The sequence below is a fragment of the Otolemur garnettii genome, unplaced genomic scaffold (assembly GCF_000181295.1).
Source record: "Otolemur garnettii isolate 467f Iridium unplaced genomic scaffold, OtoGar3 scaffold00074, whole genome shotgun sequence".
Taxonomy (NCBI): domain Eukaryota; kingdom Metazoa; phylum Chordata; class Mammalia; order Primates; family Galagidae; genus Otolemur; species Otolemur garnettii.
Window position 1 is genome coordinate 9301093 of NW_003852469.1, and position 26113 is coordinate 9327205.

Here is a 26113-nt window from a genome sequence, read left to right on the forward strand (position 1 = left end):
GTGAGGTCCTTTTTGTTTAAATTCCAGACTTCTTTTTTAAAGAAAACTGCAGAAATGTCACTAGTGTCTGGACATGATCAACTTAATGAAAAACTCATTTTGGGGTGGCGCCTATGGCTCAAAGGAGTAGGGCACTGCCCCAATATACCAGAGGTGGAAGATTCAAACCCAGCCCTGGCCAAAAACTGCAAAAAAACACCTCATTTTTCTGGTACCAAATTTAAGGTTTTTAATATTTCAATCACTGATGTTATGCTGTAACATATTATTTTTTCCCCTTTATATATAATAGACTTATCCTGCCTGATACGTTGGTTTTAAATGTGTGTGGGTTTGTTTAGAGCACATGTTGGGGGCTTATCCTCATATGGAAGCCATCACCCCACATTTCACTGAGCATAGGAAAGGGAAATAATTTTGCAGAAGGTAATTCTAGAAGCTGGGTCACCTGTGAAATCACTTTGGAATTTTACATCCTCAAAAACAAACAAAAAAAAGGAGCCTACAGGGACCAAATATCCTATACGTGAGGTGGGAATCTGAACCTTTCCCTCCTCTTGTATTATGTAATGTTTTTAAAACCACATGTTCATTCAGCTGTTTCTCATCAGTTTTGTTTTGTTCCCATATAAACCATACACAGGAAAATTAAACAATTCTAATAAAGAGAAGTTCTTTTTTCCCTTAACGTTTCTTTGATGATGGAATTCACATAAAGCTCTGAATTATGAAGATGTACAAGCTAAAGAATCCCAAACAGAATTTAGAACAAAATGTAGTTCCGATTGTGTCTTTTGTCTCGTCTTTGTCAGATACGTTACTTCGCTCTTCCTTCTTTTCATCTTCTATCAAGCCACATGGGAAAAGCACGATTTTGAAATAACATTAGCAATCAAGGTTTTTGGTGGCTTTTTAAAGGAGGGTAAATAAAGCATCAGAAAACTTCCGCTGACAGTATCAAAACAGAGAGGAAACTGGTGGTTCAGGACGTGTTGGGACGCTTCCCCACTTTGGTCTCATCTACTTAAAAGCTGCCTTGATATTGTCCAATGCGTTTATCTGATACATAACTGACCTATACCTTTCAACCATCTTTGTGTATGACCTACGTGTGCTCAAGAGGTAGAGCATTTCCAGAAGTTACAGCTTCACAAAGTGAGGTAGCACATTTGAAAATAGGGTAGTGTACCTTTTGCACTAAATTTCATTTGAATAAAGCACACTTAGATTTCTGGAGACCTTTTTAGCTTTAGGGTTTAGGTTTTAGGTTTTACACTCTCTCATTTAATCTTCACAAATGGGAACCCCTTCTCCCATGAGTCTAAAAACCATGACGTTCTGACTCCGCATGGATAACTAAAGTGAGTGTTGTGCAATGAGGCACCTTCCCTACGGCAGTGCATGCTACCACATTAAGATCACATGAACTACTATAATAGGATAACTAGTAAGACCAACCCCAATTAGCTTTGTCTTCCTCCCAGTTAATGCCTTTCCCATTTTGCTTCCAGCTTACAGGAGGTGGTAGGCCTTATAAAAAGTAGGTAAGGCGGGGTCTACATAAAATGGGATCAAGTCTCAGAGTATGTAGACCCTCCCAGTAAAAGATCTTAGATACCATGTGGTCTGAGCACAACTCTCAGACAACATACCTGATTTTCCCTCCTTTTCTAGAATACCTCCAATAACGAAGGTTGTATTACCTTTTTCAGTAAGCTCATCACTGGCATTGATGCTATTCTGGTACAAGCCACCATGCTCTCTCCCCTGGCTGATTGGGATAGGCTCTGAATCTTAACAGGTCTTCCTGCTGCCATTCTTATCCTGCTCCAACACCCATGATCTATTCTCCAAACAGCACAAATGATCTTTAAAACATGTAATCAGGCCAAGTTATTCTCAGGCTTGACATTCTCTAAGGAAGAAGGTCCCAACTTTTATGGCAACAGAGACTAGTTTCATGGAAGATGATTTTACCAGACAGGAGGCGGAGCTCAGGCAGTGATGCAAGTGATGGGGAGCGGCTATAAATACAGATGAAACCTCACTTGTCAGCAGCTCACCTCCTGCTATGCACCCTAGTTCCTACCTGTCCATAGCCCAGGGCTGCTCTAAGGTATTCCCACCACACTTAAAATCTAACTCCAAATGCCTTGCCATGTGAAGGCCTAGTGTGACCTATTTCCTGCCTGTCTTCTTCTTAAGTACTCTGTGCTGATCAAAAGGGGCTTCTTACTGTCCTTCCAGTGCACAGAGCTTGTTCCCATTTCACAGTATGTGCACTCTGTTCCCCCTGCTCAAAAGGCTTTTCCTCTTCATGTGTGTGTGGTGCATTCCCTCATTCATCCAGGCCTGCACTCACACATCACCTCCCTGGGCCATGCTAGCTAAACCAGAGTCCTCCCCCGGAGCCATGCACAAATCCTTACCCAACTCACTTTTCTTCACAACTCGTATTATTCCCTGATATGATATAATGTTTATTAGTGCAGATATCTACTCCCAGTCCCCCCCTACTAAGTAAGTCCCATGTTGGAGGCACTTTGTCTTTTTCCTGTTCCACTGTTTCCCACTGTTGCCACGCAGAAGGTATTCTACAAATATATGCTGATGGAAGGAATACATCAAAAATTAGAAAAATTTCCTTTCCAAATCAAGATTGAGTTGATGTGGTGTGAAAGATAATGTTAAGATTTGATCTCTGGGTAATTGAAGGAATGATGGAAGTGGAACAGATATTAGGAGTCACAGGACCAAAGGGTTGTGTGGCATCCCCACTCCCTTACCCTACAGAGAGGGTTTGGACGAGGATCTCGTGGTTATACGGCCACTACATCAGGGGCTGGAATCCATGTCTTCTGATTTCACCTGCTCATGTTACATCCATGATATCACACCAACTCTTTAGGAGTCAGGAGGAGGAGAAATGAGGCCAGGGTATGGATAAAATGGCAAAGGGAAGATGATACTTTCAGCTTTGGACATGCTGAGTTTGAGGTGTCCCTGGGACATTCAGATTCAGATACCATGTGTTGTTAGATGTATAAATGTAAGCTCAGAAGTGAGCTCAGATACCTGCATTGATTTTGTAATTTAAAAGGTAGAAAAAGATCGTCATGAGTAAAAAGCAAAGAATAAGAAATATGAGAGAAGAGAGGCTCTAGCCTTTGTATATGGGAGATGTCTGCAGAGAAAAAATGGATCCCCATGGTCTCACAAAGCCAAGGAAGAAAGGTCAAGAAAGGAAAGGTCAAGTAAGACAAGGACTAGGCAGGAAGAAAGCAGTTGGGGTTAAGGGTCAGTATGAGGTTAAAGGTCAAATGCTGAGAATGAAGATAAAAGCTCTGGAGGTGAACTGCCTGGATTTGGACCCAGACTTTAGCATTTACTGTGTGTCATTTGGCAGGAGTTTTATTCTACCGATGCTTATCGCCTGCTGTTTTAAATAGGGATAAATTTATTATCCACCACATAAAAGTATTATAAGAAAGAAATGAGATAATCTATTTTAATTGTTTAGCTCAATACTTGACACATAGTAACAGCTCAATCAGTTCAGCTGTTCTTTCTCTTGGGATCTAAAGAAAAAAGAAAGATAAAATATATATTAACAAACTCCAGGGAAGACTTGAGTCATTGAAGTCCTGTAGAGAAAGGAAAAGGGATCCCGAATGCAAGCAAAGGGGTTAGTTTTAGGGAAAAGAAGATTGTGAGAGAGGAATGCAAAATGGATTACTACATGTGAGGACGAGCTGGAAACGTTGATAAGGAGAAATGTAGTCCAGGGTCACCTTGTTAGATCAGCTCATGACGCCAGTTTGTTGAGAGCGTCTAAGTCCCTCTTTCTGACATGCCACATGCTGGCTGATAATTCTGACATTCTGAGGTTTATGGTTTGATAAACACTGCTCAGGGCTAAGGATAGATCCTATATTAGTCAGAGTTCTCAAGAGAAACAAAACCAATGTAGAATGATAGATTTCTTATACATATGTGTATATGTACTATATTTATGGGGGAAAGCTTTATTATGGGAAGTGTTTAATGTGATTATGGAGGCCAGGAAATCCTAGGATCTGCCACCTCCAAGCTGGAGAACGAGGAAAGTTGGTGGTATAATTCACTTCCAATATGAAAGCATGAGAACCAGAAAAACCAATGGTGCAAGTTCTGTCTGAGTCTGAAGGTCCAAGAACCCAGGGTTCCAATGTCTGAATGCAGGAAAAGTCAGAAGTCACAGCTTAAACAGAGACAGAACTCACCCTTCCTCTGCCTTTTTGTTCTATTCAGGCCCTGAATGTCTTGGATGGTGCCCGCTCACACTGGTATTCTTTACACAGTCTACCGATTCAGTGCTAATCTCTGCTGGAAATACCCTGACAGACAGACCCAGAAATAAACTTTTACCAGCTGTCTAGCATCCATCAGCCCAATTGGACACATAAAATTAGCGATCACAGATTCCTACAATATAAGAAAGCCCCTCTAAGTTGGTGCTGACCTATCATTCTACACGGTCTTTTCAGAATCCCAGGGTTGCAAGCATCTGAAAGGCCTCTGGCCTGCTGTCACCTGAATTCTCCAGACAGCATCTTCAGTAAACTGTTTCATATAAGCTGTATTTGAGCAGTGTCCTATTTGGTGGCCCCTGGTATCTCACAAGCCAGTCATTTCTTTTTCAGGTCAGATTCTTCAACAAAGAAGTTCTTCCATTGATCTGTCATAGCCCTTGAAATCACCACTTTCAATGATCTTGTAGGCTTAAGGGATTGAAAGATCCTTTAAACCACATATAACCTGGGAATGGGCACACTGATAAGGGCTGTAAGAGTCCTTTAGTGGTCATAAAGGATGACCCCAAGGATGGGTAAATTCTGATGTGTGTTAAGAGGAGGGAATCCAGCGAGAAAGCCCAGGATATTGAGAGGAAGAGAAATACTGGAGATAAATTCACCTTTCTTCATGTCTTTGCCTTGCTCTGGCCCTGAGTGGGTATTAGAGTAAGCTACCATCTAAGAAGAGCCGAGGCCTGATCATTCACTCATTGTCTTGTATAAGAAGGCATCTTAATTACCAGCAATGTGATAGTCCATTTGATCCATATAAAAGGACTCCCTCAGGAGTTCATGACTCTGGTCTAAGTGATGATAGCTGAGGCATGCTCACTATGGGAAGCGTGGATAAGAATTCCAGTCCAAACAATACAACTCCTCCCACAATTCAGCCAGAGTCCAGCCCCAGTCAGTCAAGTCCCTTTAGCACTTGGCGTTTCCTCATCTGTAGAATACCTTGTCTGTTAGAATGCTGGGAGCTGGATTAGAAGATCTCCACTGGGGAGCTTTTTCTCTTCTAAATTGCATGATAGCAGCTCAGCTGCAAGATCTGCCTCAACACTTGAGAAGGCACGGCAGGTAGAAAGGGAGCAGTGAGAACTCCAAAATTTCAACCTAAGACAGATTTGGGGCAACCCATGTGGAGAGAAGGCTGGAGGCTTTTCATGCAGCCACATCTTCCTGGTAAGCAGCTGTTTTTACTTAGGTTGCACGAGCATTGGGGGCAGTTGGGAAGGCTGATGAGATGAGGAGCAAATCTAAAGCTTTCCATAAGCAGCCCCGTGTTCTATTTCTGGAAGTAGTTCCTGGTAGATGGTATAGTAATTCCTCCAGCTCTGCACCCCTGGCAATCTCCAAATCCTTCTTTCAGTGTTAAGAAACAAAATCTCTGCAGTGGTACCAGAACATTACAAGGACCATCAGAAGATAGTCTTCTTTTTAACTGTGAAACTTTGGTTATTACCATATTCATTATGTATTTAGTGTTGGTTAAGGTTTAGCCAAAAGAAGCATAAAAGATGACATAATTTATTTACAAAAAAAGGGATAAAATTAAAAAAAACCCTCTTCCTAATTCAAAGACAAGATTAATACTACTAATGGAAAAGGAATTGTCTATTTTGGCCATAAGCACTTTACCACTTGTGACAATAACACTAACATTAATACTAAACACTGTACATCTATTAATAGCAGTTTTCATCTCCACCGTCCTTTACCAACAACTAATTAATTAAACAAACCTATTTTAATTCGTTGCCATGGTAGTAAACAGCTATACAGAAATGGTTGCATCCATCAAATTTGTTCTTAGCTCCCAAAACATAATTCAGTCTGGACCATAAATCATGATTACATAGTGCTATAATGTGTTTAGCACTATAATAACTATTATAGTAATGAAAGATAAGTAATAACTATTTTAGTAATGTAAGATTTGCAAGTATGCATAGACATGTGTGATATCAAATATTTGGAACGGCGATTTTTGTGTTTGTTATCCATGGAAGATTTTTCTTTACTGGATCGGTAGCCAAGAATGAAAATATCATCTATGATTATTGCTCTGTTTATATCTTCTCTATTGTGTTTGCTCCTGGGCACCCATCTGGAGGAGAAGGTCTTCAGAATGAAAGAGGCCTCCAAACATTTTGCCACTGAGTTAACAGAGGGATCTATTAATGTTCAGCCAGTCAGGAGAGGAGGTGTAGGGGCAGGGCAGGGAGATGACACGGTTGCTATTTTCAAGTGACTGGAGGCTACTGGAGTAGAAGAGAGATGGGAGGTAGGGGTGTGTCCTCTGGAGTCCAAACAAGAGTGACCATGGTGAAGATACAGAGAGGTGAGTGTGATTTAGTCTGATGTGAAATTTATCTAAAATCGATTCTAGAACAACAGCTATGGTGGGTGCTCTAGAGTCAAAAAGATTGGGCCTAAATCCAGACTCTGTCCCTTCCTTCTGTAATTCTGACTACCTGACTGTTCTAGGCTGGGAACCTGCTGCATAGAGTTGTGTGGTGACTACAAAGATAACACCCAGCAAAGCAGGAGGGTCTTCCCTCAGTTCCTAGTTAGCCCTGAATGAGTGCTAACTCTCCATTAGCATAGTATCTGTCCTTTCAAAAAAATGTTATTTAAAATGGAATGGCTGGGGTGGCGCCTATGGTTCAAAGGAGTAGGGCGCCAGACCCATACGCCCGGAGGTGGCAGGTTCCAACCCAGCCCCAGCCAAAAAAATAAATAAATAAAATGGAATGGCTACTTTGGAAGGTAATGACTCACTTCTCTGGCAGCAGAAGTAATGAAGCAGAAACTGGATGACCACCTGTTAAAAATATTGTGTAAGTACTTCCTCCTGTGAGGGTGAAGTTGAAATAGATGACTTCCAGGTCCATTTGATTCCATGAATTTTATAAGAGAACGGAGAAGTACTTCTCTGTTAACCTTTCAGCGTTTCCTGCCCTGGAGTCTTGCTATCACGTGACACCTGGGGCACCTATGTTGTAACACAGTATTATTGGTTAAACGGTACATGCAACAAACTTTTCTCTTTCAGATCTTTGTCCTGAACAAGTCTTAATTCTAGGGAAAATATCCACTAAGTTTGACTATCCAGTCTCTGCCAGGTTCTCCTCTAAGACCCCTAAGATCTTTATCAAATACAGATATTTTTTTCCAACTAGCTTTTCTAAGTCTGTGCTCATTGCGTTCTAAAATTACAAATTATTTCCCTTCATATCCAGAATCTTCCCTGCTTATAGTCACATGTCTCTAGATATTTATCTTTCCTTGTCTTTTAACTGTTCTATCAGCGAGTAGGCAATGAACCCACTTAGGTTTTCAACAAGGCCCTCCCTCTTATCATTTTTCTCATTTGTATTTATTTTTCTCTAACACTGTGAGAAGACCAACCCTGAGCATTAGCACAGAAATGGCTGAAATCTATACAGTTACAGGCTTGTCTGTAGGACTGTGGTTCAGGCCCAGCCCCACCACTTATGAGATGTCTGCTCCTGGGAGTGCTGTCCTCACTGTGATAATTAGCTAGCAATAGCAGGGTAGCCAGGGAACCCCTGAAGCAAAGCTGAAAGGGAGCTAAGGGAAAAGGAAATGAGAAAATGAATACTAGGGAGGTAACCGAGGCCAGGGTAAGAGGGCTGGATGTAAACCGCGCAAGGGGAGAAAGGAAGAAGATTTATAACAGAAAAAGAAAAAGCACTCAAAGCAGAGAAATAGAAAGGCTTACAGTTGCCCTGATTTTTAGCCTTACATTTACATAGTAAAGGATTTTTAGCCATTACATTTACATAGTTCTCTGCAATGCTAGAGAAATACTATTCTGTTTTTTTGTTTTGTTTTATTTTTGTTTTTCTGAAACAGAATCTCACTGTGTTACCTGGGCTGGTGTGCAGTAGCACAATCATAGCTCACTGCAACCTCCAACTCCTGGGCTCCAGTGATCCTCCTGCCTCAGCCTCCTGAGTAGCTGGGACTACAGGCATGTGCCACCACACCCAGCTAATTTTTCTATTTTTTTGTAGGATATGGGAATCTCATTCTTGCTCATCTCGAATTCCTGTCTCAAGCCATCCTCCTGCTTCAGCCTGCCCAGAGTGCCAGGATTATAGGCGTGAGGCACTGCACCCAGCCTGAGAAACACTTATCTGGGCATAATAAAAATTAAGCTTTGAAAAATAAAAGAAATAGTAAAAGAAAAAAGAAAACTACCCACCAGGTACAGATAGCAAACCAATATAATCATATATCATGATCAAACAGAGTTTATCTCAGAATCAATTCTAGAATCAATCATTTACTAAGAGTTTCCTAACAGTGTGGGCAGAATAGACCAGTATGTCTGGTGTGGCCACTTTCCATAGTAAAGCACAAACTGTGAAAAAAAAACTAAAGAAGAAAACAATCTCATATTAAAAAAATACATTAGTTATATATCTTTTCCACCTATGAATCAACATCTAAAAATCACATAATGTCTTTTTTCCCAAACAAAATAGATTTGAAGATAGATCTGTATTTCGTTTTTTATTGGTAATAATTACATGGCATTTCCACCAAATTTTAGAGCACTAAACTAGCCCTCTTTCTTAATGTTGACAATTAACCTTAACATCATTGTTAAGTTCACAACAAAATGAGAAGCAAGTTTTTTGCTCTAATGTTAATGACAAAAATTCCTCAGCTACAAGGTACTAATACTTTCTTTGGAAATATTTTCTTACCTAAAAAAATTTAACAGCAGATCAACATAGCTTAAGTTAGAAAATAAATCAGCTTGGCTTTCAATTTTCATTTGTGTCTAAATAGTACATTTAACATACGAACATAAGGGGTAGACAGATAAACCATATCTCACTCTGCAGGTGGGAAAAGGTTGGGGTAGTATAAGAAATGTTAAATTTAAAAAAAATAAAAATTTCTCAATAAAGTTTAAGTGTATCTTTTACATATAAAGTAAGAGTCAGTTGTTTGTAACTCACGTGATAAAAGATGACAATTATTGGAGCAAAATGACCAGATAGGACTCTGAGGCTTCAAATTAACATCCTCTCTCATCCCCACTCCTGAGTAATGTCAAGTAGGCAGAAAGGACTTCCCTAAGAAAGAGATCATTTCTCCAAAATAGAACAGATTGCAGAACGTGTAAAATTAAGACTTTTTAAAGGTAAAATATTATGATGTTTATACCCAAACAATTGTTTCACCACCTGTGCCAAGAGTTTTTAAGAGTTTTCTCATCTGCAAAATAGAGACTAAGTTAGATAACGTCTGATGTCTCTTTCGGTTCTGTTTTATGTGGGTTTATGAATCTTGGTCTTTTGATTGTGTTTTCTTTTCCCACTCTGATTTAGTTAATGTACAGAACCAATTTATCAACAGAAAGTCACCCACTTGACCCACAAGGAGCACCCAGCTGCACTGGGATGACTCTAATGTATTTGTCGTTAATGGACTTTCATCCTGCACTTTTTTATTACAGAGGTGTTTACTCTATTGAGTGGGAAGGAAGGAAACAACCTCACCTACATTACGTGTTTCAGACTTTCTCAGATTGTTCTTGCCTTCATTGTGTCAAAAAACAAAGGTCACCTCAGCAGAGAAAATAATAGGAAGACTTTAAATGTATCACTGTTCTGTTCCCTCCTGTGATTTTTCTCCAAAAAGTAGTGTGGCAATTGTTATCAAACTGATAACTGTTTTCAGGATACTTGATCCACAATTTTTGGAACAACAGAATTCTCTTACAGCTTTCAAAATGTGTACTAAGATGCTTATTATTGGTACTTGATTTGAGTATAATTTGGGCCAGGTATGAGGCAATGTAAGTAAAATTCGTGCTGTTGTAGGAACCCTTACAAGTCAGTAGCTTAACACAATATAAATTTCTTTCTTACTTCACAGAGTACGTGTTGGGGAGTGTTCTGGCTGCTTATTGCACTGACAACCCTTCAGTATATATGGACGTGAACGTGGGGATTGTAGGTGCCAGGCCTTGGTGGTAGATGTTACATTACTTCTGGTACATATTTCATTGACCAGAACTAGTAACATAGCCCCATATAGATACAATAAGACTATGAAATGTGGCCCTTTTGTGTGCCTAGGAGGAACTTGAAATGATTTAGTGAACACATGGGACTATTTCTGCCAGAGGATTCTGTAGCAATAAGTTATATTCAACAAGGAGTTGAACAAGAAGGACATCAAAGAGAAGGCAGCTGATCCTAGTATATTTTCATGACCAAAATTAGAGTGGCTTGCAAAGAATTCCTTCTATTTGGATGATTTTAAAATGGAGGCATTGTAGAAGGTTAGAAATGAAATTGATATGAAGATAGAGAAGATAAATGTTGAATAAGAAGAGAGTGCATTTTTCTGCAGTGTTTGTGTATGCGTGTGTGTGTGTGTGTGTGTGTGTGTGTGTGTGTGTGTTGGGGGATTATTTACAGAATCTGGAGATATTCTCTGGCTTCATATTTTTTCCTGGATGCCCCACCTTCCAATCTTCGATAGCGTAAAGTTGTTTATAACCTACACTATTTCCTTTACCACTGAACTGAAGCTTAATCTCTTTCTAAGCTGCAGCCTTAAGAAACTAGAAAAACAAAAGCAAATTAAATGCCAAATAAGCAGAAGGAAGGAAACAATAACCACATGAGCAGAAACAATGACAGAGGAAACATAAAAATAAAAAGTTGATTCTTTAAGATCAATAAAATTGGTAGGCCTGCAGCTAAATCAATTAGGAAAAAAATACAACACACAAATGACCAATGTCAGCATCACTACGTATCACACAGATCTTAAAAAATATGTAAATATATGAACAATTTTATCCCATTAATTTTGACAAAGTGGAGGAAATTAACGGATTCTTTGAAAGTATGCTCAAGTAGAAAGAGGTTGTTGGAATATATATATGTGTGTGTGTACCCGTGTGTGTGCACACACACATTTTGTTTTCTTTTTCAAAGAAATTAAATTTGTAATAAAAACTTTCTCATAAGAAAACTCCAAGTCCAGATGGCATTACATGTAAATTCTTCCAAACACTTTTTTTTTTGAGATAGAGTCTTAGTTTGTTGCCCTCAGTAGAGTGCCATGGCATTATAGCTCACGGTAACCTCAAACTCTTGAGATCAAGCAATCCTTCTGCCTCAGCCTCCCAAGTAGCTGGGACTACAGGCCCCTGTCTTCAACACCCAGCTATTTTTAGAGACAGGGTCTTTTTCATGCTCAGGCTGGTCTCAAACTCCTAAACTCAAGCAATTCACACACCTGGGCCTCTCAGAGGGCTGGGATTACAGGTGTAGACCACCATGCCTGGTCCTTAATTCTACACATAATGTTGGAAAGTAGGAGAGGAGAAAACACTTCCCAACTCATTTGATGAGGCCAGCATTTTTGGTCTGATACCCAACCCAAAAAGATCCAAGAAAAAAACAATATTCTTTATAAGCATAGCTGCAATAACAGCAAAAATAATTAGCTAATTAAATCCAGCAACATATAAAATGGACAATTATTATGGGTACTGTGTCCCTGCCCCTGCCAAATCCATATGTTAAAGTTCTAACCCCCTAGTTACTATATTTGGAGATAGTGCCTTAAGGAGGTGGTTAAGGTTAAGTGAAGTCTTAAAGGTGGGGCCCTAATTCAGGCAGATTGATGTCCTTATAAGATGTGAGAGAAACACCTGGAACAAGAAAGAAGAAAGGCAGTGTAAGGACATAGCAAGAAAGTGGTTGTTATAAACCCGGAAGGGAGCCCTCACCAGAAACCAAATCTGACAGCAGCTTGATTTTGGACTTCTAGCCTTCAGAATGGTAAGAAAATAAATTGTAATCATTTCAGCCATAATGAGTATTATGGTATTCTGTAGTGGCTGCCTAAATAAACCAATCCTATAATAATAATAATATCATGAGCAAATAGGGTTTATCTTAGGAATGTAAGGTTGGTTTAACATTAGAAAATCAATCCATGTAATATAACAAAATCACAGCATGAAAAAAGAAAAATCCTATGAATATCTCAGTAGGTGCAGAAAAAGCATTTTGACAAAATTCAATACTCATTCATGATAAACAACGTTCCACAAATTGATCATGGACAGGAAATTTCACAATCTGATAAAATACATTGCATGTACCAAAAGTCAACTTTGTCCTTAACAGGGAAAACCTAAATGCTTTCCCACTAAGATAAGAAATTAGGCAAGAATGTCTATTCTTGACACTTCTATTTAATATCATGATAGAATTATCTGAAATTAAAAAAGGAAATCATACTAGACTTCATGACCAATGAGGCTCTTTAAAGATAATAAAACTGTCAGATACAGTAGCATCAAGAAACATGAAATACTTGGGTATAAATTTAATAAAATATGTACAAGTACTGTACAATAAAAAGTGTACAAAATTGCTAAAAAAAATCAAAGGAGACTGAAACAAGTGAATATATTGTGTTCATGTTTCAGTTCATTCATCATCAATGTCCTCTAAATTGACTGATAAATTCAATGAAATCCCAACTGATATCCCAGATGGGACATTTTTAAAGAAATTAACATATTGACTCTCAAATGTACTTGGATGTGAAAATACAAATAATCTAGAATAGTTAAAATAATCTTGAAAAGGAAAAATAAAGTTAAAATACTTATGCTACGCAATCTCAAGATTTACTGCAAAGCTAATAATCAAGATTTTGTATTAGTGTATGGATAGACACACAGATCAACAGAGTGGGAGAAATAATTCAAAAATAGACCCACACAAATATGGCCAATTGATTTTCAATTAGGTATTTAAATGGGGAATGAATAATTTTGTCAAGAATAGAGTTGGGGGTGGTGCCTGTGGCTCAAAGGGGTAGGGCGTCAGCCTCATATGCCAGAGGTGGCAGGTTCTAACCCAGTCATGGCCAAAAAACTGCAAAAAAAAAAAAAATAGAGTTGGAACAACTGGATTGCTACATAAGAAAAAAAGAACCTCCACCCTTAACTCATACTATAAATAAAATTTAACTTGTAATGACTCATAAATATAAACATAATAGTTTATGTTTATAAACCCTTAATCATACTATAAATAAAATTTAACTTGTAATGGCTCATAAACATAAAACTATAAGACTTCTAGAAGCAAACACAGGAGAAAATCTTCATGACATTGCACGAAGCAAAGATTTCTTAGGACAAAAAAATAATACAAACCATAAAAGAAAAAAATGGTAAACTGAGCTTCATTTAAATTAAAAACTTTTGCTCTTCAAAGATGCTTAAGAAACTTTAAAAGGCAAGTCAAACAGAGAGAAAACATTTATAAAATACATATTTGATACAGACATGTATCCAGGATATATAAAGAATTCTTACAACTCAGTAATAAGACAAAAAAAATGCATCTTAAAAAATTGGCAAAAGATTAAAACAGATACTTTACAATAGAAGACTCACAAATTGAAAATCAGAACATGAAAGGACACTCAATATCATTATTTAGAAATGCCAGAGGAACTCCAATGAGATACTGCTCCACCCTCAAAAGGCTAAAGGTTTTTTTAGAAACTTACACTACCAACTGTTGGCCACAGTGCAGAGCACTGGAGCTGTCACACATTGCAGATGGAAATGCAAAGTAGTTTTAATAGCACAGCCACTTTAGAAAACTGGCAGATTTTTGAAAAAGTAAAGTTAAATATACATTAACCATATGACCCAGCAAGATAACCCCAGGGTATATGGGAAGAAAACATGAAAACTTGAACATGAATGTTCATAGCATTATATTTGTAATAGCCAAAAGATGGGCACTATGCAAATGTCCATCAACCAGTGAATGGAAAAACAAACTATTCATAGCAGAACACTACTCAAGAATAGAGAATGAACTACAGATCCATGTAAGAACATGGATAAGTCTCAAAAGCATCATGCTATGTGAAAAAAGGCAGACACAAAAGAGCTCATACTATTTAAGTATGGTGGCTGGGTGCAGTGGCTCATGCCTGTAATCCTAGCTCTCTGGGAGGCCGAGGCAGGTGGATTGTCTGAGCTCACAAGTTTGAGACCAGCCTGAGTAAGAGCGAGGCCCCCACTCTAAAAATAACTAGGCATTGTAGCAGGCACCTGTAGTTCCAGCTACTCAGGAGGCTAAGGCAAGGGGATTGCTTGAGCCCAAGAGTTTGAGGTTACTGTGAGCTGTGACACAAGAGCACTCTACCGAGAGTGACAAAGTGAGACTCTGTCTCAAAAATATAAAAAGTAAATAAATAAACCCATTAGTATGGAGTTATAAAAAGGACAAAACTACAGTGAGAGCGTATCTGTCAGTAGTTGCTAGGATCCACTGTCTGGAAGGATGGAATCAACAGCAGAGGGTCATGAAACTTTGGAGGACCATTGAAGGGAGAATCTCTCCACTGGTGATGCTTCCATGGCCCCACATCAAGGCTCACCGAACTGTACATATAATCAGTGAGTTTTACAGTGTGTTAATTATACTTCAATAAAGCTGATTTTGAAGGGAAAAAAAACCCTCAACTTTTCACTGGGTTTTTTGACTATAGATTAATACAATTAAAAAAACCAAATAGCTGTACTCACAGAACTTACAAATGAAGTGTGTCAGAATTCAGCCCCAGGGATTTGTCAACTCTAGCGGGGAACTCACCAGTTATGTTCAGAGTGAGAATCTTTCATGGGGAAATGGGAGCTATCTGATAGATTTTCTTTTTCCTTTTAGAAATACTAAATGTACAGGGATTTTCAAATGGAGGAGCCATAAGGCATGTGATATGTGATGAGAATTCTGTTTGAAGTTCTCCTGACTTTGATGACAGCGTTTACCAACACTTATCTCTTTGGAGCCACTGAAGTTGAAGGGAATCGTAAACAACATGTCAGTTCTGCCCCAAATAAAGAGAATCCATTCATTCAGTGAACATTTGATGAACCCGCTTATGTGCTGGGCAATATGTCCAGTGCTAGAGATAAAAAGCAAATATATTAAAAAGGCGTGGCCTCTGCCCTCTGGGGAACTGTCTAGCCTGAGTTCCTTAGGGTCACAATTCAGAACATGGAGAGTCAGCTTCTGGCACTTGCCATTGTCCCTAAATGTTTGCCAAAAAGACTGTGAGAATCGTGGAATAAAGACTAATTTTAATTGAAAGCTCTTTAAATCCTAGAATGCTAGAATTTGGCAAGCAAGAAGGCCATCCTGGCCATTCATAGAAAAGGAAATGGAGGCCTAACAACATGAAGGTCCCATGGTAAATGAACAGTTTCTCTATTTACACAACACTTCTCACAACAAATTCGTAGGTTTTTTTTTTACACCAAGTGTTTCTCTAATTCTCTGCAGACGCTGACAGGGTGTCCTATAATCTAGTTCAATTCTGACCTTGTCTACTTGGAGTTAGTATCAGATCACACAGGTTAAAGGTCTCAGTCCCACAAGACTGTCCCCACTTCAGGTGTTAATAGCAAGTCTGGGGTTGCCACCCATACTTCTGCCCAACTAGCTATAAATTGGGGGTTCCCACAACCCCTTTCTTGGGTTTGATCATTTGGTAGAATGGCTTGCAGAACTCAGGAAGACAGTTCCTGGTTGGTTATAAAGGCAAAACTCAGTAACATCCACATGCAGAGATGCATGGGGGTGGGCTGTAGGATCTCCATGCCCTCTCTGGGCACACTAGCCTTGCAGCTAGTGAGTTCACCAAACCTTTGAGCACATCAAATCTCTTTGTTCAAGACCTTTTATAGAACTTAATGTCTAGACCCCCTGTTCCCTTCCCAGAGGTCAGTGTTGGGACTAACAGTTCCAACCCTCTAATCACTTGGTTTCACTGATGACCAGGTCTATTGTGAGGCTGTCTAGAGGTACCACCCTGAGTCACCTCGTTAGCATAAACTCAGGTGTGATCAAAGGAGCTTTTTCACAAACAACAGAACACTCAGGAAATTCCAAGGGTTTTAGAAACCGAGACAAAGACCAAATGATTTTCTAATTATTCCGCACGTGGTTAGACAGTGAATGAACTGAGGCCTTTTCTGTCTCCTGACTCTGATTCAGCATCCCAGAGCCCTGGGGACTGTCCTCTTTCCTCCATGATGAGCAGTGGGGCCACTAAGCTTTGCTGTCCTCTCGGACACACTCTAGGGAACATTAGCAATTTGAAAACACACACATAGATCATTTCCACAGGTCATTTCTATCCTGGAAAAAAAATATGATAAACAAAATGCTTATTTCAGTGAAGAGATATTTTCTATGGAATTCCCCTTCGATGCAAATACTGATTTTGAAGCCATTCCTTTTCTTTCGTTCAATAATTTCAAAAAAGTGGTGTGTTCTTTGGGGGAAGCAGGGACTTTTTTCCTCACATGTTGGCAGGAATTATTTTTGACAGTAAAGCATTTTCTGGGGGAGTAGGCAGATGCAGATAGGTTTACAAGCATGAAACAAAAAAGCAGCTACAACTGTGTGTGCAGGTGACGATTGGTTTTTAATTCTTAATAGTTGAGTCAGCACATAATACTGTAATAAAAGGCTTTACATTCTCAGAAAAATAAGCCAGAGCAATCATATGGTACCTATGGCTCAAACCTTCCTTTGCCATTTATTCAACGCATCCTATGTGCTAAATATTGTGTGAGGCTGTGCTGTCCTATAGAATTCTCTGAGTTCATGGAAATGTCTAGAACTGCACTAAAATATAGCAGCTGTTAACCACTTGTGGCTGTTGAACACTTGAAATGTGACTAGAGAGACCAAGGAACTAAATCTTTTTTATTTACTTTTCTTTTAATTCATTTAAATTTAAATAACCACATGTGGCCAGTAGCTGTGGAATTGGACAGTGTAGCTGTGAGGAATAGGAAACGTGAAAGGCCTCAGTATTCACGGTGTGGTTGTGAAGGACTGGGCTTTGTGTAGACACAGGAGTTTTTTCAGCAATCACTGCCCGCATAGGTACTAGTCTTTCTGAATCATCACTGTCAAACATAAGAATCTACAATGAAGGTGAAGATCTATACTGTGTATCTACCTATGTGCACATGTATTCATAGTGAGAAAACAAGATGCTATGGCTCCTTCAGGCTAAGGAGTATCAAAGGATGGTCGAATGGGGCCCTTTTCATCTCAGGTTCTACTGAGGTGCCAATGTAATACAAAGTGAAGGATATCCCTGTGTATGTGAGCCAACTTCCACCCCAGGTACAGATTTTTCAGGAAATGGTCCTGAGACCCTGTTCCACCATCTTGAATACCCATCCTCATTCCCAGTGTGATCAAAGCTATAAAAAGAAGCAGAAGTAAGAGGAGAAAGGAGATAGAGATGAGAGTTATTGTCTGCCTCTGCTTCCCATTAGGGAGAGAGGGGGAGGGTGCTACTTTCTAACCCCAAGCCTAGTGAAGGGCCTTCAAAGAGACCCCTTGGACAAATTTGAAGTTGTTCGTTGTAGCTGTAAACATAGAGGATGGTACTGTGTTTCCCTGAAAATAAGACACTGTCTTATATTTATTTTTTCTCAAGAAGACACAAGGGCTTATTTTTAGGGGATGTCTTCCCCTCCCTGCCAAAATGCAGGGTGTGGCTAGGCAGATATGCTGCATAACCATGCCTATCACTAGGTCTTATGATCAGAGCAGGGCTTATACTTAACAAATGCATAGAAATCCTGCTAGGGCTTATTTTTTGGGTAGGTCTTATTTTGGGGGTAGCTGCATTCATACCCCAGAAGTCTCAGGGAAATTGCTTCTTTCCAGGAAACTTGGAGTGAGAGGGGGTTGACCAACTGCTTTTGCAGAGAGACAGGGAAAGCTCTTGCTGTGTGGTTGGGATCATCCAGCACTCCCAGGGTTGATGAGTCAAGGGGCATGTGACTGTTTCTTGTGGACCACGTGCCATGGTGGGCCATGTGCAAGGAAGTTGGCATGGGCTCTGTCTTCTTGGGGTCTATCTGGAGGGTGGCAGAAGAGGAAGAATCATAGCAGAAAGAGGATTGTATCCCACTGGGTGTCTAGGGCTAAGGAACTGTAACAGAGGATCTCATCCACCCATCCTTTCCCACTGCATACTTCTAGATGAAGCCACGGAGAAGATTTTATGTGATGTCAAGTTTGGATTAAAGACTTTATACTCTAATTATTGAATTGACACTATATTCAGAAGACCTACAAGTGAGCTGAACAACCTGTGGGCTTGCCAAGTTTTTCTTGTCATGCCAGGGAAAGTTTCTCCCACTGAAAAAAAAGATCAGGAAAGACAGTTTCGGTCAATCAGGAATGGAACATACTCAACATCCTGATTTTGATATGTTATCTGGATTTCATTCTATGTTCTCATCAACAGTTCCCAGAAGCTGCAGATGTTACTTCCCTTTATAACAAAAAATAAACAAAAATATCAATAATTTCTATCAGTCTGGAAACCTAGATATAACTAAATCCATTTTTAGATAATTCCAGAAGTAATTACTCAGGCAAAAAAAATATTCATGGACAAATATAAGTAACACAAGATCAGGCATAGAAAATGGCTTGAGACAAAGTGAAAGACTCCTAGAACTACGGGCACATAATGCCCTTTCATTCTCCCTTGAAAATAATAAACAGTGGTCATAGAAAGAGAAGAGATGATTGCAGGATATGGGGAGAGAATGGAATACAGAAACTGTGGATTGGAAACTGCAGAGAGAAAAAAGTTTTACATAAGAGTAATTTGAAAATATTCCATTGAGGAACATTTCGTTGCCTCCTACTTCCCTGACTGCTCCTTTTGAGACTCCTCTGCTGTTTCTTCCTCATCGTTCCACCTGCTTAGCTCTGGAGTGCATGGGTTTTCCTCTTTTGTCATTACCATCTGAATGAGTCTTTGCTGATCTCATTCAGTTTCATGGGTGTAAATGCCATCTCTATTTTAACTTTCAAATACATAGCTCTAGCTCCTGCCACTCCCTTGAATTCTGGTTTCATATACTCAGCAGCTCACTTAAAAGTGCCTCCAAGTTAACAAGTCCCAAAACGAGAGCCTGATCTTCCTGAATCTTGCTCCTTCCACATTCTTCTCTAGTTCAGAGAATGCAACTCTGTCTTTCTAGTAGTTCAGCCCCAACCCTTGAGTCATTTTTTACTTTCTTTCTCTTATACCTTCCATTTATCAGAACATCCCATCACCTCAACCTTCAAAATCTGAAAACCTTTTTTTGTTTGTTTGTTTGCTACCGCCCTGGCCCACGCTACATCATCTCTTACTAGAGTTGGTACAATAGCCTGCTAATACACATCTCAGCTTCTAACACAGTATATGGGGTGAGCCTGTTAAAACATATCAGATCATATCACTCCTCTGCTCAAAATCTTCCAAGGGCAGTTAAAATTTCAAATCCTTACAGCAACCTGTAAGACCCCCACCCCATCACATCTCGGGCTGCTGTTCTCCTGACTCACTCATCCCTAGGCACTCTGAGTCTCTGGCAGTGCTCAGAACACACTGGGCAAGGTCTCAGGGTCTTTATATCCGTAGTTACATATGGCTTTCCCTCTCCTTTAAGTCTTTATTCAATTGTCACCTTCTCAATGAAACCTTTGAAAAGCCTTTACAGTGGTTCTCAACCTGTGGGTTGTGACCCCTTTGGGGGTCAAACGACCCTTTCACAGGGGTCGCCTAAGACCATCTTGCATATCAGATATTTACCTTACGATTCATAACAGTAGCAAAATTATAGTTATGAAGTAGCAACAGAAATAATGTTATGGTTAGGGGTTACCACAACATGAGGAACTGTATTAAAGGATCACAGCATTAGGAAGGTTGAGAACCACTGCTTTACAACCGTCATTCCACCTGACCCTGCACTTCTTACACTTTATCCCCCTTTCTTGTTTTATTTTTCCTCCCAAACCCTTATTATCATATAATATCCCTTATATTTACTTATTCTGTTTATTTTCTGTCTCCTTGAGCTCAAAAGACTCTAAGTACCAAAACATAAGGATGTTTTGTGTAGGCCTATTGTCAGTAAACTATATCTTATCACACAGTAAGTGTTCAATAAATATTTGTCCCATGAATGAATGAAAGAATAGCTATTCATGATGACAATAAAAAATAAGTTGAAACCTTTATACACATATATTTTATTTATATTTATATTTAATAAAATAATATATTTTATTATTGTTATTTTACCAGACTTAACTTATTTGGGTCATGAGGAAAAGGTGAGTTGAATCCATCCTATGAGGCATACCACTCTGATCTAACATTCTTTGTGTACTTACCTCAAGATAGGCAGTATCTGCTCTGTCCTTGATCTTCCCTTGACTTCTGCAACTTCTTTGCTCTCTTTAGTCACCCACGCACACTGGCCATATTTCTGCTCTTTGCTTCTTGCCTCCCATTCCTCTTATCCACCCGGCATCCACTCAAGATTCAGCAGAGTCCCACAAGGAAGGATGTGTCCCACACACACATCTACATTTCAGAGCAGTGCAAAGGACAATTCACAGACTTCTCTTAGGCCTTTAGTCTAAGACAATCATTGGACTATTTGTGCATTTCATTTGATTCAGAATCTTATTGTCTTAGCAGTATCCTCTCAGCTCCATCTTGGGCTATTGCAATTATAGCATAAAATGATTTTAGGTAATATTTGTGTCTGGAGAGTGGCAAATTTTACTTCAACAATTATTTATTGTGCTCCTACTGTGGACCAGGCACAACATTGAAAGCTAGGAATACAACCATAAATAAGCCTGAAAATTACATTCTCTAATATATCACTGGTTTGTATGCAGTTGGTATATGATTTATAAAGCACACTGCCTGTGCACTGAAGCATTCATAGGTGGCCTTTTAATTGAAAATACTGTAGCGGTTAGTGTTGTTTGTGTATTTAAAATAAAATCTCTTTTATTTAAATGCATACTCTAAAACACTTAGATTGTTTGAGAATCCAGATAATAAAGAGGAGTGGACCATAGATTCTAAGGGAAAAATACTTAAATTTCTTGCTTTCTTGACATAAAATAACTCATATATATGAGATGGCAAAATTCATAATGGAGATTAACAACAATGAGTTAATTTAAGAGCATTTACCTGAAACCTGGGGAACTCATCTATTTTCACTCTTCCTTCTATCCCAATGTTTGCTATGTATTCCTTTCCTAAGTAAATTACCTTGGCTTTCACCTTGAATAAAGAACTTGTCTTCTTGACTCTTGTGAGCATAGACTTGGGCATGCAAAAATTTAGACTCACTTGGTTCAAGAAAGGGCATTTTTGTTTGGTTTTGTACCAGTATCTCTAATACCCAAGCAAATTCCAAGTGGCTTTCCAACTGTACCTATTGCAAGATCTTCTCATTTTCAGGTTTATTAGCAACCCCCCTCCCCCATAAGCCGTGCACACATACACACAGACACACACATCTACATCTCAGAGCAGTGCAAAGGACAATTCACAAACTTCTCTTAGACTTTTAGTCTAAGATAATCAATGGGCTATTCGAACATGTCATTTGATTCAGAATTTTGTATTTTTTCTTTTATATATGGAGCAGTGAACAGCTCTTAAGTGTAATTTCCATAAGTTTTGATAAATGCAACATCACCCAAATAGAACATCTGTAGAAAGTTTATTTATGCTTTTTTTTTTAAAAAGAGCATTCAGTATTAACCAACCACTGCATAAATGAATTTGAAATGCTCTAAAATTCTACAGTTATATATGAAAGGAGCTTCAGAGGTCTTTCAAAGATTGACAACACACTAAAAGTATAAATGTTATTATCTATAATGAATGTGAGGCTGGGACTTTTCTAAAATGTCCATAGTAAAAAAGTAAATTGTGATCAAGCATGTTAGAGAAAAGACTGGCTGTCTTTATATTCTATTCCATAGACAGTGATGTTACACAATCATTTTACCATTTCATACCTACTGGGATGGCTATAAGCAAGCACAGAGACAGTAACCAGATTTGATGTGGATGTAGAGAAATTAGAACGCTCATACATTGCTGGTGGGAATGCAAAATGGTGCAGCTACTGTGGAAAAGAGGTTGAAAATAAACGTAGGGTTATAATATGACCCACAAATTTTACTTTAGATAGAATTAAAAAGATAAATGAAAACGTAACATCTACATAAAAACCTGTACATGAATTTCTGTAACAATATTATTCCCAACAGTCAAAAAGTAGAAACAATTGAAGTGCCCATCAACTGATGAATGGTTCAATAAAATATGGCCTGGGCAGTACCTGTGGCTCAAGGAGTAGGATGCCGGCCCCATATGCCAAAGGTAGCAGGTTCAGATTCAGCCCTGGCCCAAAACTGCACAAAATAGATAAATAAAATATAGCCTATCCATAGAAGGGAATATTGACAACAAATAATATTATAATCATAACTTTATTATTTGAAGTTCTGATCCATGCTACAACATGGATGAACTTTGAAAATATTATCCTGAGTAAAAGAAGCCTATCACAAAAGACCACCCATTTATATGCACTGATTCTTTTTATATGAAATGTCCAGAATAGATAAATCTACAGGAAGATAAAGATTAGTGGTTGCCAGAGGCTGAGAGGGTTGAAGGGAAATAATGGGTGACTGTTAATAGGGATAAGATTTCTTTTGGGGATGATGAGAATTTTCTAAAATTGACCTGGTGATGGTTGTGCAAGTCTGGGAATATGCTAAAAAATTGAATTATACACTTCAAATGGTTGAGTTTTGTGGTGTATAAATTAGATCTCAATAAAACTGTTTTAAAACATTATTCCAAAGAGGGGATCAAGAGTATACAGCCCATCCCATGAGGAAAAAAGTATTGCTATGGTTTTAATATTTGGGCCAAAACTTCTGTTAAAATTTAATTGCTATTATATGATAATAGTAGTCAAAGGGGAAGCCTTTATGAGATAATCAATCATGGCATGAGGAAATTGATACTCTTATTTTGAGAGTAAGTTAGTTATGTAGAGAATGTGCTCCTGAAGAAAGGATACATTTGCCCATTTGGTTTCTGTCTGTCTCTTATGCTTGCTTGTCACCTGGGATGACCTTCAACCATGGGATGACCCTTGCCAAGTGCTGGTGCTATGCTCTTGGACTTCACAGCCTCCAGAACTGTGAGAAATAATTTTTTCTTTCTTTAGAAGTTATTCAGACTGTGCTTTTTGTTATAGCAGCAGATAACAGAAGAAGACAAGTATTGCTGAGGCATTTTAGGAAATTAATTAGTGAAAAAATTATGTAGGCAGTTGATAAAAGTGTTATGTGATTTTTCCCTCGAGATTTGATGTTTGTGGGATTTGTCCAACTTTTAGAAATTCATATTTGAGATTTCTTTTTTCATTCTTTGTAAATATTCACTTTTGTACCAGTAAATAAATAAGTGTTCCATAATCTGGGCTTTTTGTGGTCTTCAGAAATAGTAAGGATTAACTGGATGCATGAATGATTTATGACAGAAATTTTATCTTCCTTTTTATTTCTTCTTTTGACCTCTAGTATCTAATGTCTTACCTAATCGTACAGTTTTTCTTTCTAAACCACATATACTAGAGCTCAGGGGAAGAGTTGGGGAAGGAATATTGTATTGGATAAATATATATCACCTCTTCTAGAGGCTGCTCCTCCTCAGCTGGTCTACCAACTATCTTTCTTCTTTTACCAAGGTGGAGACTTGTGTATTCTGACACTGAACTTGAGCACAATTGGAATGGTTTCAGCTGGATTCCTGGGATCACTTGGGGTTAAGGTAGCAGGAATGGGGATTATGTTCCATTTTTCAATATTCCAAAAAGCTTAACAAGTTATTTATGCACGATACATGCTGGCAAAATGAGATGTTAACATGTATTTGATTTGCTTCAGGTTTTATCAGCGTAGCATCAGTAACACTGGTTAATTTCTGCTAATCAGAACCTCTAACAATTAAAATTGGAAAAATGAATGATTTATTCAATATACTTGGCCAGCACTATCAGTAAAATCTTAAAACATTTTGGCATCAGGAAGGAAAAAAAACCTCCTTTTATGATGAAAATGGAAACACATTTCTGTTGTCAAACTTTCAAAATGCTTCTTTATGGAACATTTACGATGGGCCAGGAACTTTATATAATTTATCATGCTAATAACTGTTCTACAAGGCATTATTAAACCGATTTTTTTTTTTTTGGCAGTTTTTGGCTGGGGCTGGGTTTGAACCCACCACCTCCAGCATATGGGGCCGGTGCCCTACTCCTTTGAGCCACAGGCGCCGCCCATTAAACCGATTTTATAATCGAGGAAACAAAGTAGATTATTGAGTGTCTATTTCCTAATCGCTTAACTAGTAAAGCTCATGTAGATCTAGGTCCACTCTGCCTCCTATATGACAAGTTATGTCTGGGTTTACGAATAGTTGGTTGATTTCCCAGGTAGACCTCCCCAGACCAGTCGTCAAAGCCCAGGGTGGCAACTACAGTTTGTACCTGGTCTTACTCTTCTTTGCCGACGAAATCGTCAGACCCATCCAAGGTTCAAGCAAGGTTGTTTTATTGGGAATAGGCATACAAGGTCTGTCTCGGTAGGGTCTTTAAGTAAGGTGTAAGGAAGATTCAGAAACGGGAAACACGCTGAAGTGACTGGGGCGCTTCAAAACCTACTCATCTGTTCATATTGCAGTTCTGGCGGCGGGAGCTTGAGCTGCGGGCGTGTGTCAGAAGTTGGAATGCATTTGTATAAAGGCATCCAACTCATTCCGGTTCCCCCGTGGATGCCAGGTAGTGACTTTGACAGTTGTGGATGGGCAATCAAAGCAAAAGCAGGCGACACATGAGGCCTTGCTGCATCTTGCTGCGTTCTCAGAGGACAAGTAAGCCCACCTGGCAGCCTGAGGCCACCAGAGGACCTGATCCCTCCCCCAATTCTAAGCTTGGCCAAGTTACTCTTCATTTCGGCATCTTTTACTGATAAGCCTTATCTTGGGAACAATCAAAGTGTAGGAGAAACAGAGGGCTACTGTGCGGCTGGCCAGGGTGTCCACCTCCCGGTGCTCAGACGTGACAGACTGAAAGGGGGCGGCTATAGGTCCCCCTCCCTTTACCAGAGGAAGGCGCCGTTCCAGCCCCTTGGTCTGCGGCACAAACAAGGGGCAGAGAAAAAAGGCCCAGGGCCGAGGCACTTTCAACTGAAAACGCAGTTTTAAGTGCCCTGTCCCCCGGCACGCACTTTCGGCGCGGACAGTTCCGGCGCAAGGCTGCGGGCTGGACTGCAGGGAGCGCCCTCCTGGGGGCGAATCCTGCTCAGAGAGAAATGGCCCTTGGATGGGTTGAGGGGTCTCCAAGACGGGTTGAGGGGTCCCCAGCGTCCCCGAGGCCCCGCCCCTCCCGGGCTCCGGCCCCGCCCCCGCCCCCTCCCCAAGGCTCTGGCAGCGGATCGTTGCCCGGGAGCCGGGTCAGAAAGGCCAACAAACCCGGACCCGGACGCAGGCCGACCCTCCGCTCGGCTGCCCGGGACCCCGACGGGACGCCCTCCCGCCAGGCTCTTCGCGCTGCCGCCGGGGAGCCGGCAGGACGGCGCCCGGCTCGCGGCTCCCCTCACACGGCCCTTCCTGAGAGGAAACACTGGGGAAAGCGCCTCTCACTTTTCTCGGGGTGGGAAAACTGCTGGGGAAGGAGACAAAGCAACAGGCGGGTTTCCGCTCGCGGGATGGAGGCCAGGCCCACGGAGAGCGAGGTGCCG

General features: G+C 39.8%; 1 protein-coding gene across 1 annotated transcript in view; it reads left to right on the top strand.

Moving 5' to 3' along the window:
- PSD3 (pleckstrin and Sec7 domain containing 3) overlaps window positions 1-26113 on the top strand; it is a 470121-nt gene that overhangs the window by 31937 nt on the left and 412071 nt on the right. The gene's annotated exons all lie outside the window — the stretch shown is intronic.